Source organism: Malaclemys terrapin, chromosome 7 (genome assembly GCF_027887155.1).
Source record: "Malaclemys terrapin pileata isolate rMalTer1 chromosome 7, rMalTer1.hap1, whole genome shotgun sequence".
Classification (NCBI taxonomy): domain Eukaryota; kingdom Metazoa; phylum Chordata; order Testudines; family Emydidae; genus Malaclemys; species Malaclemys terrapin.
Genome location: NC_071511.1, coordinates 104,071,612 through 104,083,984, shown reverse-complemented (window position 1 = coordinate 104,083,984; position 12,373 = coordinate 104,071,612). Strand labels below are relative to the sequence as shown.

The window sequence follows — 12,373 nt, the reverse complement described above, 5'->3', positions numbered from 1 at the left end:
GATGAGGAAGTAATTCACAATGTACTCTTGCAATTACATGAATTCCTTGGAAGGAAATAATTATTTAAATTTTCATGATCTTAGTCTTGCATCTGCTTTAGTTAGCTAAAATGTTTTTCAAGGGAAAAAAGGGACAGAATTTTTGGTTTTGTTTTGTTTTGTTTTTGTTGATCATGAGGGGGGAAATTAATTACATAGTCATGAACAAATAGGGACATTTCATAAAAATGCTTAAAAGGGAATGGTAGGTCAAATTCTGCTCCCATTTACACCAGTACAATTCCAGACCAAGCCTATTTAAATCATTTTAGTTATTCTGGCTTAACATCAGTGCATGAGAGCAGAATCTGTCCTACTGTTCTTGGCAGTATTACTTTTTTTTTTTTTTTTTGGCAGATATGGCCACTAATGTTTTCAGTGGATTTTGAGCTTTATATTTAATGTTATTACTTTTATTTTAATATTTTAAGTAGCTAGTGTAAATTGAGTCCCCTAACAAAAAAAAAGAAAAAAAAAAAAGAAAAATCCCTTTACCCACCAATGTTCATTTGTATTTCAAATGACCCATTACATTTTCACTAACAATCATTAGAGCTGTGTGATCTTATTGAAGGTTGGTCTTGGATTGAAATTGTAAAAACTGCCAGGTCTAGATTTGGTTCCAGTGCTGAAAGTAGCACAAGAAAAGGTTTTTTTTCATTATAGTACATGACCAATTTATCTGAATACAGTCATGCCACAGTGAAGAACTATGCTGCAGTATTGTTTTGGGTCTTCCAGTGGAAAATGTAGATACAGCTTGGATCAAGCCTGATGAGGTTTGCCATCATTCAGATTTAGTCACAGCTGTTTACTGAACTTTAGATTCTAGTCAAAGCAACATGAAAAGATGTTAGCCCTCAAACTAGAAAGCCAAAACCATGGAATAGAACTCAGGCGTGAAAAGAACCCTTGACAACAGGATTTATGTTCAACTTATAACCCTGCTGTTATGAAGAGCCAAATCCTGGCCTTGTCAGGCATGGCTATAAGGAGAATGTTAGCCAGTTGACTCCACCTAGGCCAGTTCTGCACCTATTAAAAATAACCTGGTGCAAAAGAGAGGTCCTGATCCCACTGTGCTATCGAGACAGAAACCTGCTTGAGAGAAGTGGGGAAAGGAAATGGGTAACTCCTATTACTCAAACCTCACCCACTCTTAAGGGAGTTTCTGGGCTTCAGATCCTGTGCTCTCTTGATCCCTTTGCCACTGACTATAGCTATCATTTGTGGGCTGAAGTCTTGAGTACACTATCGCTCTTCTATAGGCTTTTCCATTCAGGCTCACTCCATACCCAGTGCTTTCTTCCTTGCTACCCACAGCTCATCCTATTAACTACATACTCAGTTATCCTACCTTTGACAAATCTTCTGTTCTACCAATGTTTGCCCTTTGTTTTCTCCTCATACTTCCAACAAGACTAAGCCACCCATTCACACCCTATATTTTACTGGTGAAATGCTCAGTAATTTGTTGCGCAAGATGACTTAGAGCATAGGAATGAGATTTACTTCCCCCAATTTATATCTTTATCTTACATTTCTTCATATTGAACTGCATGCTCCACTTATCTACTCATCTGCCAGTTCAAGTAATTTTAAATCGTATCACTTTTCTCTTTTGTATTTTCTCCTCCCGTACCGTCTCCCATTTTTGTATCATTGGCAGATTCAATCCTTTTACTTTACTCTACTTCTGTCCGGTCATTGATATTTAAAGTGAATAATGTTGTCCTAACATTGATCTTGTTGCACTCCAGCAGCCACCAAGAACAAACAATATAAGGTTATGGCATTGATTTCATGGATTTCAGTTTTTCCCAATCATGTTCTTGTTAAGCACCTTGTAAAATACATCATGTCACATGCTCATCTCTTTTGTTTCATGGCAAAATGAATACAGTGCAGGCAACAGGCTTCACACTGGGACAGTCTGTCCTCCCAAGTGCCAAGGAGTTAACAACCTTTAATTCAGAGTTGTATACTCCAGGGGAACCTAAGGGCAGTCCAGAGCATTCAGTACAGTATTTCACATTACCATAATTTGTGAGCAGCTGGATAACCTGGCTCCTGCAAACCGGTATCACAGTCTAATAAAAATCTAATAAAATGTTCAAAGTCATTCTCATGTCCTCTGGGGAGTATTATGTAATACTTGCCACTGTTGCAGGAACCTCGGTCCATCCATCTAATCTGCTGTGAAAGCAAGGTGCAAGCACGGTGCACCAGGCCTAAATGGCATTTCATGTCTCAATTGTGGAGCACTTTTTTTTGATAAACTCAGGACTTTTTTGTTGGCATATAAATCATTTGTAATAATTTTCAAAGTGGTCATAGTGCAGTTGGCTGAAAATGAATATAAAGAGATGATGCAGTTTATGTTGTATAAACAAATCTATAATTGGATTTATCTATTTCTCTTAATTATTTTATATCTTAATCTACTCTGTCACAATTTGCCAGATAATCTTTGACTTGGAGGGCTATGTTGAAAAAAAAAGTCTAAACCAAATTTTGCAGCACGCTAACCTGTACAATTTGGGGAAGTGTCAACTTTTGCAAAAAAAAAAAAAAAGGCAAAATAAGGTCTTCCAGTGCTGGAGGTTGCATCACAATCTGTGATTAACCCTTAAAAGTATTTCTTAGAAAACCTCTTAGAGTACATGTTGGTTAAATGATACTTGCAATCAAATCCACGCAGGTTAACAAGATCTCTGCATAGGCCTTAGTCTGAGTCTAATTCTCCTCTCATTTAAACAGGTATGAATCAGGAGTCATTTAGTTTGTCACTAAAGTTGCACTGGTATATAATTAAAGTAAGCAAGAAGACAACTGGGCAACCTGTCGTCTATTTGTCTGTGGAGTGTAATGCACTCCTGTGGTAATGTATAAATAATAAAAATAAGAAAATCTGGGGTACAGAATGGGGAAATCATCCCCTATTGTGAGAGAAAAATCAGATAGAACTTGCAGAGCTAATTAGCCAAGCTAGTGTTTCCTCAACCTTCAGAATACAGAGCAAAATGTTTTAAGAACCATTTTAGTCGGATGGATGGAAACTATCTAAGAGATTTTATTGAGATTTACGCTTGTGCAAATTTTAAAGACACGATAGAAATTATATAAAGATTTTCAGTGAGGTTGCATATAGTATTACTAGTAAATGTAAAATTCAGTTCATATTGGAAATAGAGGTGAGGCAGATTTTGTATGTCAGGAAGAGTAAATAACATTTATTGTTGCTTTAAAAATTTTTTTAGCCTGTGCTACAGCCTGTGTAATAAGTGTACAGTCTAATACAATGATCCAAGAAGGTACTTAAGAATATTGCACTTTACATTTATCTTTTCCATTAAAAACACCCCCAACCTTGCCATAGTAAAAGAGATGCATTAACAGAACATCACTTCCTTCTTTTTTATTTTGTATATTCAGATTATTTCCTTGAAATTGCTTATCCAATCCTATAAGCCTTTAAGGGTAGCTGAACCATTAGCCCATTGTTAACTCTGGGATATTGCACAGGAATTTGTTATGGGGCATCAATAAATTGCTTTTTCTTGGTGGTTAATGTATTCTTTGCCATCCAGAAAAAGACTCAGACCCAAATCCTTACATTTTTTGAAGATCTGGGCCTAAATTCTTTATCACTGTATATTTCAGCATTGTTGTTGGAAAATTGGATCAACAGGGTGGACCTATTCTAATGCTACTGCTGTTCTTGGGAGTAAAGGGATGAACTTCATAAAGTTTTTGTTCATGTGATTGGTAAATACCGCTTATTTTTTTTTGTTCCTTGTTGCAATACATAGTAAACCATACTTCACACTCCAATTTATGATGCTCTTTGCCAACCATATTTCCTACAACTAACCATCACACAGTTAAACTTTTTTTCAGTTTGCCATAAAATTTTCCTCATCAGACTCAAAGTTTTACCCATCACTAGTCACCACCTGGTGAAACATTATGCAAAGGAATGGGGAAGCGGTGGCAGGGGGAATGGAAGAGACAAGGTGAAGCTCTATTCTGTAGTCCTGCTTAGTCATAATTTTATATTAAATATGATGGAAGTACAAAGGCTGAAAGATAAAGATGATCACTGAATCTGTAGGTATCCAGATTCATCCTGATTTAGGGCTGGGAGATTGCTAACAAAAGGCCCAGTAGACATTTGTTTGATTAAAAATCACAGAAAAGCCTCTCTTACTAGTCGTATACTGATGTAGTTGCATTGATTTCAGTGAAGTTACTTCTGTTTCATAACCATGAGAGAGACTCAGTCCCATTATGCAAAAATTATACATATGTAACTTGACAGATTCCACTGAGCCATAAAAGTAAGTTGAGGACTGAGCAGAGAGAGGTTGAGGTGATCCAAAAAGTGACCTGTGGGTAATTATGTAAGGAAACAGAGGGGGTGTTTTACCAGTACTGCTGAGATGCTGGATAATTCAGACACACTGGTGTTTGTGTGGATTGGACTCAGGTCTGGACATGACTGAGACAGAAGGAGTGAGCATTCTTCATCTATGCTGCTTGTTATAGTAGCAAAAGCTAGGCCAGGTATGGAATAGGGCCAAGGTGATTTGAGATGACAAAGGCATGGATTATAGCGGCGATGTCTGCCTCTGAAAGAAAAATTGTCTCACCTTGCCAGATGCAGCTGGGAAAGTGCCTTCTTGGCTACAGTGGTAAACCTCATTCACAAATATTGACTGCATTCCCTTATTCATTGGTGCAGACATAGCCCTCATAGCTTCTTCTATTTTGTTCCTCCAAATCACCAACATACCATCAACATGCATATGATTCCATTACTCTCTAATACCTATTATGTGTTATAGTGATTAAAACAATTTAAAATTAAATGTCATTGAAAAACACAGTTTATATGTCAGTTACTGCACATTAGACAACGTTCAAGTCTGTCCGTTCTACTATGGTCAGGTATTCTAAAATAAACAAACAGGAAACATGTACACATGAAGATTTTTTTTTTTAAATGACATACAGCAGTCAGTCTGCTGCAGGAGTTACAGTACCAATACTGAACATACTTTGACCCTAGTGTTTCACAGCCATGGATAATTGTGTCAAAAATTATGCCAATTGAATTAATGCAATGACAAAGTGGTTATACATACTGTATATAATCACAAAACATCTGTTAGAATATCACATGAAATCTGGAGACACTTTGCCCATGTTGTGAAGACCAGAAAAATTATTAGCTAGATGCAGAAGGAAAAAAGCTTGCCAAAATTTTCCAAACCAAGCAGGAGGTTCCAACTTGTTTGAACTACACTTGATATATTTGTAGGGGCTTTTGCAACAACAGAAAGCTGGACATGCCTAAAATGTGTTGGCAAACTCAAGATATGAAGAGCAGATGTCCTCACCTCCACCCACTTAATTATGGCTGCCAGTTTAGTTAATATCTTCCACCTCATTGAACTGCCCAGTTGGGAAGTCAGCAACGACAGTGCAACAGCAGAACAAAGCGTATGGTGTCAGTTATCTGGTGTTTGTATCTCCTGTTAGAAAACAATGAGAAGGGACCATTTATAACCAAAGGAAATCCATAAATACAAGAAATTCTTACACTATTACAGTACTACTGACAGATACCTTAACTTCCATCTTCATCCTGAACATTACCATGGCTTGAATCCAAAGGCAGCAGCTGTACAAGATGAGCCAGCGAGGTTCCTCACTTTGGTTATGAAGTCCACTAAGTTTGTTTTGACTTAGTCATTCTTCATTTATCTTACTGCTGCTTTGCAAAATTCTTCTCACTCACTCACAAGGAGCACGCATTTTTTTAAACGTTTTTTAAAGATAAATTAAAATATTCCATTGTTTAATTACTATCATGGGATGAGTGGGAAGATTCTGTGCCTAAGCTGGTTAATTTTGCAAGATTCTATTACACTATCACTTCTCATCAGGGTAAAATGACTATGAACTCTCCAGGCAAAATTAGGCTGTCTTCATATTGGTGACAGACAATTTCTGTGATGAAATATCTTCAATGGTTAGGAAAGACCCTTTTGAAAGAACTAAAAAGTTGTGTTTGGCAAATGTTATTACAAATTTTGAGTACTAGGTGATTCGCCCACCATCCAGCCTATACTGGAAGTGTATTTTCATTATTCTTAGGGTGCTGTTACAGACAGAAGAATCCTGCACTCTAAAGTTGGGCACCTTGTTTTTAAAAAAGTGAATCTAGCAATGAGGGGAGATCTACAGAACCAGTGTTTCTTTTGTTTTTTCTCTCATCTCCGTAGGTGCGTGTGCATCAGCCATTGAGCCAGGCTGAATTGACCTATACTGCATTTATAGAACCGCCTGGCCTCTCTCTAACACATGGCGTTAGCACTACACTGTCCTAATTTTTTTGTTGGTTAAGTAAAATTAAACCGATATTTTCCCACCAACATGATTAGAAATACCATTGAAATAAATTAAATAACTAAAAAATAGAGATGGAGTAAGAAAGCTGAGTTTTTGCAAAGTCTCTGGTCAATTTTGGTTTAAAAAAACAAATCAAATAGGGGTTAGTTCTGGCTTGCATTTTATCCAATCCACAGAATTTTATAAAGGGTTCAATAAAAGCAAGGGGTGGGAGAGGGAAGAAAAATTCCAATGCACAAAAAAGTTTTATGTTAAATAATAAACTCTGACCACCAGAAAATGAGGGTTCTAAAGGAATAGCTGCACTAGAAAGGAGCTAGCCATATAAAGATCAAGTTTATCAAGACATACTTGTTCTTTTCTAATTTAGGTGAGGCGGTGGTGGTCGTTTTGTTTTGGAATACGGGAATTTGTTTTGTGATCAGATTTTATTTAAACCTTAAGCCAGTCACAGAACCTACGTAAATATCACCAAGAAGAACATCATAGTTTCCATCTATGCTTTGACCATCAGATACTGAATACAGAATATGATACACTTCAGATCTATAACTTATTCAAAACACATATGCACAATACAGATCCTCTCTGAAACGTAAAATAATAATATAACTTGGAGCTTTAAACATGTATTTGTTAATGTTACTTAGAAATGTGCTGCACTTGGTTTGTTGGTATCCAGTTTATGATGTTAGTTCATGATGAATGTCTTAAGACAACAGACATTTGGTAAATAAAGTAGTACTAACTTTTTCAGTAGAAAAGAAGGAAATAATTTTCTCATTCATTTCTTCTCTTAAAATAGGTAAAAAGAAAACATGTTTTTGCCAAGTAGCCAGGGCTGGATCATAGGTGGCTTGTGTGCAGGGTGAAATGCTCAGTGTCTGGGCTGAAGAGTTGAAGGGCAGTCCAGGGACTGGCCAGGTCAAAACCTCAGAGTCAGAGTCCATTACCTACTTGAGAGCCTGAGGCGAGAATAGGGGTTAGGCTGGGCCAAGGTCTTCCACCAGCGTCAGCAATGGCCCTAAGTTGAAGATAGTAAACCAAGATCAGGGTCAGAGGCTGGGCCAAGGTCAAGTATCCAGGCGAGTCGCAGCAGGGAGTGGCATCTCAGGCAGAAGCACACCAGAGGTCTGCATTGCTCACACAACTTCCAGAAGTGACTTCCTGGTTTATATGGAGAGTGCCAGCCAATCACAGAATCAGGACTGTTGCTCATGTGCCTTATGTTGAGACTTCCTGCAGGGCTTAACATCTCAGTACTTCTTGGTGGTACTCCTCTGTGGGCAGCTGGTGGCAATAAGGAAGTACTGTTTGCTTCAGACCCTGTAATCCCTGGCTCTAGGCCCATGGGTTCTAATGCAGTTCTGGTAATAAAGAGCAAAAATGCACAGGATAATTGTTAGATATTTGCAAATGCAACTTTCACATTTGTAGTTAAACTAGTCTATTTTGTTCTGAGAGATTGAGGAAAAGAGAGTGGGCGTTCTGATTGCATTATTCATCTCATAAAGAAAATGAGCTATACAATAGTGTGATGAAAATACTTCTTCCGCTATGAAGGCAATTAACGTATTCTGGGCAGGCTTTATAACTTACCATATAATTAGCCGGACAAATCATTGCCTGAAAATGTATATTTGCCTTGCATTAACAAGAGAAAGCCTGTAGGGGGAGTTTTCTTATTACGCTTCTAGAGTAATTGAAAACTGAAAATTGTAATGCTTATTTGGACTGTTTCTTGCTGAAGATTCCTTTTTCTTTAAATGTTACATCTTTAGATTTAGAAGAAAAAAGGAGATGAAAATACCATATTGAATGTAAAAAACATTGAATATTACGGCATAAAAATGTATATGATTAGTAAATAACAGAATATTTGCGATGACTTCCATACTTGAGAGTTGCTATACAATTATGGAAACAAAGGGTTCAGTGTATATGGGATGGACCTGGGAGTCTGGAGACCTGAAACCTATTCCTGACCTGCTGTGTGACACTGGTAAAGTTACTTGCCTTTCCTGTGCCTCACTTTCTCCAACTGCAAACAAATGGAAATAATGTAACTGATACAGATTAGCTGGCCCTATGAGGCCCTGTTAGGTCATTCTGATAGCACAAAGGGGCTGTGAAGTCAACTTGACTGACCTAAGCTTATCTGGGCATATCTGGCCAAAAGGGGCATGGATGGGGAGCTGCTATACTCCATCTACCCCAAGATTCAGGAACAATCATTTCATAGAATCATAGAATATCAGGGTTGGAAGGGAGGGCCCATGATCAGCAAGGCTCATTTTAGAACCAGGCTATACTAAGTTGTGCCAGAGGCTGAGTAGGCTCCCAGCCAGCACAATGCAAATGTGACACAAAGTCAACTTTGTCCCCCACCTTGGGTCTTGTGCCAAGCACATTTCTGCTATAGCCAAGAACTGTGCCCAGTATCCACTTTGTAAAACTTTGATGATACTTATTCTTTCTAAAGCACACTGAAATCTATGGATGAAAAGTATTATGTAAGTGCTAGGTATCATCATTTATTGATGCAAACACATTTTTATTGATGCAAACATATTTCAATTTAATTTTGAACCCAGCTATAGAGGTGAAATTTTACCATCAGAATTCAACGTTTGATGAGGTTCTAACTGCTGCGTGTGGCTTTTAAATTTACTTTGGCAACAGTTTTGATGCATGGCCAAGGACAATATCAAAATGATCCTGACAGCATATTGAGAGTGTAATATGAAGTATAGTACCACCCATATGTGAATGTCATTCAGGAACAGAATGAGCGGGGCATAGAGAATGGAGCTGGAGAAATAGAGTGAGTGGAATAGGGCCCTAGTAGACAAAAACAGCCAAAGGGATGTAGAAGGAAAGACAGAACAGTGTGATTGTTAGCCTGAAAGCATGGTGGGAAAGGGAGGAGAAAAGAGAGGGTGGATGTAGCAGGAATGAGTGAGGCAATGCTGAGGCCGCCTCCTTAAGAAGTAATTAACTCACAACCTGGTGTAGTCAGGGGCATCCAGGCTCATGAATGAATGTCTGTTGTATGCCTAAGAGATCCAGACTAACACAGCTACCCCTCTGATACTGTTCTATGCCTGTTACTCTCTGATTCATAGGCTGGCTAATAACCATCACCCACTTTCTGTCTATTTCTTCTTTTTATTTTTCTGGACAGGTTGTCCCCTCAGCTGTATTATGCCGTGTCCATATGAGCACTGCAACTATGTCAGTAGAACATGACATTCTGCCACTGCAGACCTAGCATTTAATACTGTGTTTACAAGCATTATGAAATCATTCTCTGGACACAGTTTCAGTGCCACTGCCTATGGTGTCAGTGGGTGAAAACACTGTGATTTCAATGTAGTAATGTTCAGGGCAATGGAAAAATCAGGCCCTGTGTATTGGTTTAAACAAGAAATGGTATACACCCTATAAAATTATTGCTAGGGTAGGATTCATGTTAGTCCACAGTCCTGGTGGAGGGACTGCTTGTTTGGAAGTGTGGCAATAAATGGCTGATGTATCAGAGGAAGCTTGGGTTTTGCAAACTAGCACTACCCTGGGTGTGTCAGATTTTAGTTCAAATATTCGATCACTAGTGGTTTTAGGAATAAAGTTAATAAGCAGCTGCTTAGAGCTAGCATCTTGAACTGTCAAATATTTCCCCGAAGCTAGTGATCCTTTGTGGTGGAAACTACAGATAATGTAAGATGCTCCCGCTCTTCTTTTTAGCATGCAGGATTCAGATCCACCTGCTTCTGATGGTTGCTCCCCCACTATTCCTTGCCAGAGAAGGAGAGGACAACAGTGATGGAGAACAGGCTACTCCCATGCTCCAGGGTGTATGGACAACTGCAACAGCTGGAATAGACTGGTTCTGACAATCTGTGTGCTCCTGTGAGAGCTTTCTTGGGATCACAAAACTACAGAGAGAGCTAGTGGGCCAAGTTTGTGGTCAGAACGGCAATAAGGGAAGGAGAAAAATGTGGTTGGGGAAGGTCACCAAGAAGAAAGGATAGGGAAAGTGAGAAGGTGGATGGAGAGCAGGGCTGCTCTCGGGATGTTCTGGTCTTGGGCCTAAGCCTGAGACACTTGGCAGAAGGAGTGGCAGCAGGGGGCACCAGAGTGATTACTGAAGGCAGCCACTCTGCATATCTTTCTGTAAACTCCATTCCAGCAGGACTGTTCCCTCAGGCTCTGTTGCAGATCAGAAAAGCTAAGATTTAGTGCTCCCTGCTGAACATGTAGGCACCTTGATTGCTGGTGAGATTTTTTGCAAAGCTCTAGTGGGTGAATATCACTTACTGAAATATGCTGCGTTCTCTAAACCAGTATCAGAGGGGTAGCCATGTTAGTCTGAATCTGTAAAAAGCAACAGAGGGTCCTGTGGCACCTTTAAGACTAACAGAAGTATTGGGAGCATAGGCTTTCGTGGGTAAGAACCTCTCTTCTTCAGATGCAAGTAATGGAAATTTCCAGAGACAGGTATAAATCAGTATTGAGATAACGAGGTTAGTTCAATCAGGGAGGGTGAGGTGCTCTGGTTGCAGTTGAGTTGTGAACACCAAGGGAGGAGAAACTGCTTCTGTAGTTGGATAGCCATTCACAGTCTTTGTTTAATTAAGAGCACCTCACCCTCCCTGATTGAACTAACCTCATTATCTCCATACTGATTTATACCTGCCTCTGGAAATTTCCATTACTTGCATCTGAAGAAGTGAGGTTCTTACCCACGAAAGCTTATGCTCCCAATACTTCTGTTAATCTTAAAGGTGCCACAGGACCCTCTGTTGCTTTTCTCTAAACCAGGTTATTCCAATGTACAGTATATTTTGTCTTTGTGCTTCACTGGAATTGGGCAGATTAGCTTGCCAAAGGCTTGCAGTCGCTACCTCTTCAGCACATTAAGGTCAAACATAAAAGAGGACCACTGACTGCGGGTGGCTGGAAGTGTCCCAAATTGAGCAAAGAAAAAGAGAGGCATCCAAAATCAATGGTCATTATTTAAAATGTTGGCTGAAGTTTTTGGTTAATTGTACTGAACCTTGTTTTTGCCTTCCTTGTTATGCACCAAGGCCCCAATTTAGGATAATAATCCATTTTACAGTATGTACTGTATGTGTTTGTGCAAAGAGAATCTAGAAATATAACAAGAGAGCAGCTTGGAGAGATTTGCAGTTTACTTTTTTAAACAATGAGCAGCAGCTTAGTTACACACTCTGTACTTCATGTAACAAGAAACCAAACATTGTAAGTGGAAAGCCAAACAATTGGTTTGCTTATGAGAACTTTCAAATGCACATCTTCCAGTAAAAAATATTATTTCTTAACTCTTGGAAATCTGCAGGCATTCAGACATACTGTACTTATCCTAAACATTGATTTGAGATTAGGAATCTGGATCATGCCAAGTTCTAGCAACTAATGAGAAAAAAAAAACATATGATTAAAATATAGCCTTGCATAAAGCAAAACTTATGCAAATTAGTTCAAGATATATTATTTATCTTTATATTAGATAAATGCCCAAGCATTAGCCCCAGTTCTGAATTGTGCTCTGGCCACTTGGCATTGCTCCTCCAAAACAAAGGGGTCAGAAAACTGCCAGATAACACCAGGTGCAAATTATTCCCAGAGCAGTGTGGGGATGCGTAATGGCTCTCTGAAAATACTACTATAGGGATGGGAGGGGACCTCTTGGGGGAAATAAGAGGTATGGTTGGCACACACTACTATGTTGCTGTACTGGGCTGTCAGATGGTCCCTCAGGGACACTTGAAATAAGTTAGAGAAACAACAGTTTAGCCCCTAGATCCCAAAGGTGCGAGGTAGTGTAAAGCCACCAAAGTCCCATTGCCATGTCTCTTGTGCTGTGCCTCCTGATAGATTAGATGTGGGTCCCCAG

The 12,373-nt window shown here is 39.0% G+C and overlaps 1 long non-coding RNA gene across 1 annotated transcript in view; it reads right to left on the bottom strand.

Annotated features, from left to right (window-relative positions):
* Positions 1-7,216: 7,216 nt before the first annotated feature.
* Positions 7,217-12,373, bottom strand: part of LOC128841247 (uncharacterized) — a 44,325-nt gene continuing 39,168 nt past the window's right edge. Inside the window, exon 5 of the long non-coding RNA XR_008445788.1 lies at positions 7,217-7,823. This is a non-coding gene — a long non-coding RNA (uncharacterized LOC128841247). The remainder of the gene's footprint in view (positions 7,824-12,373) is intronic.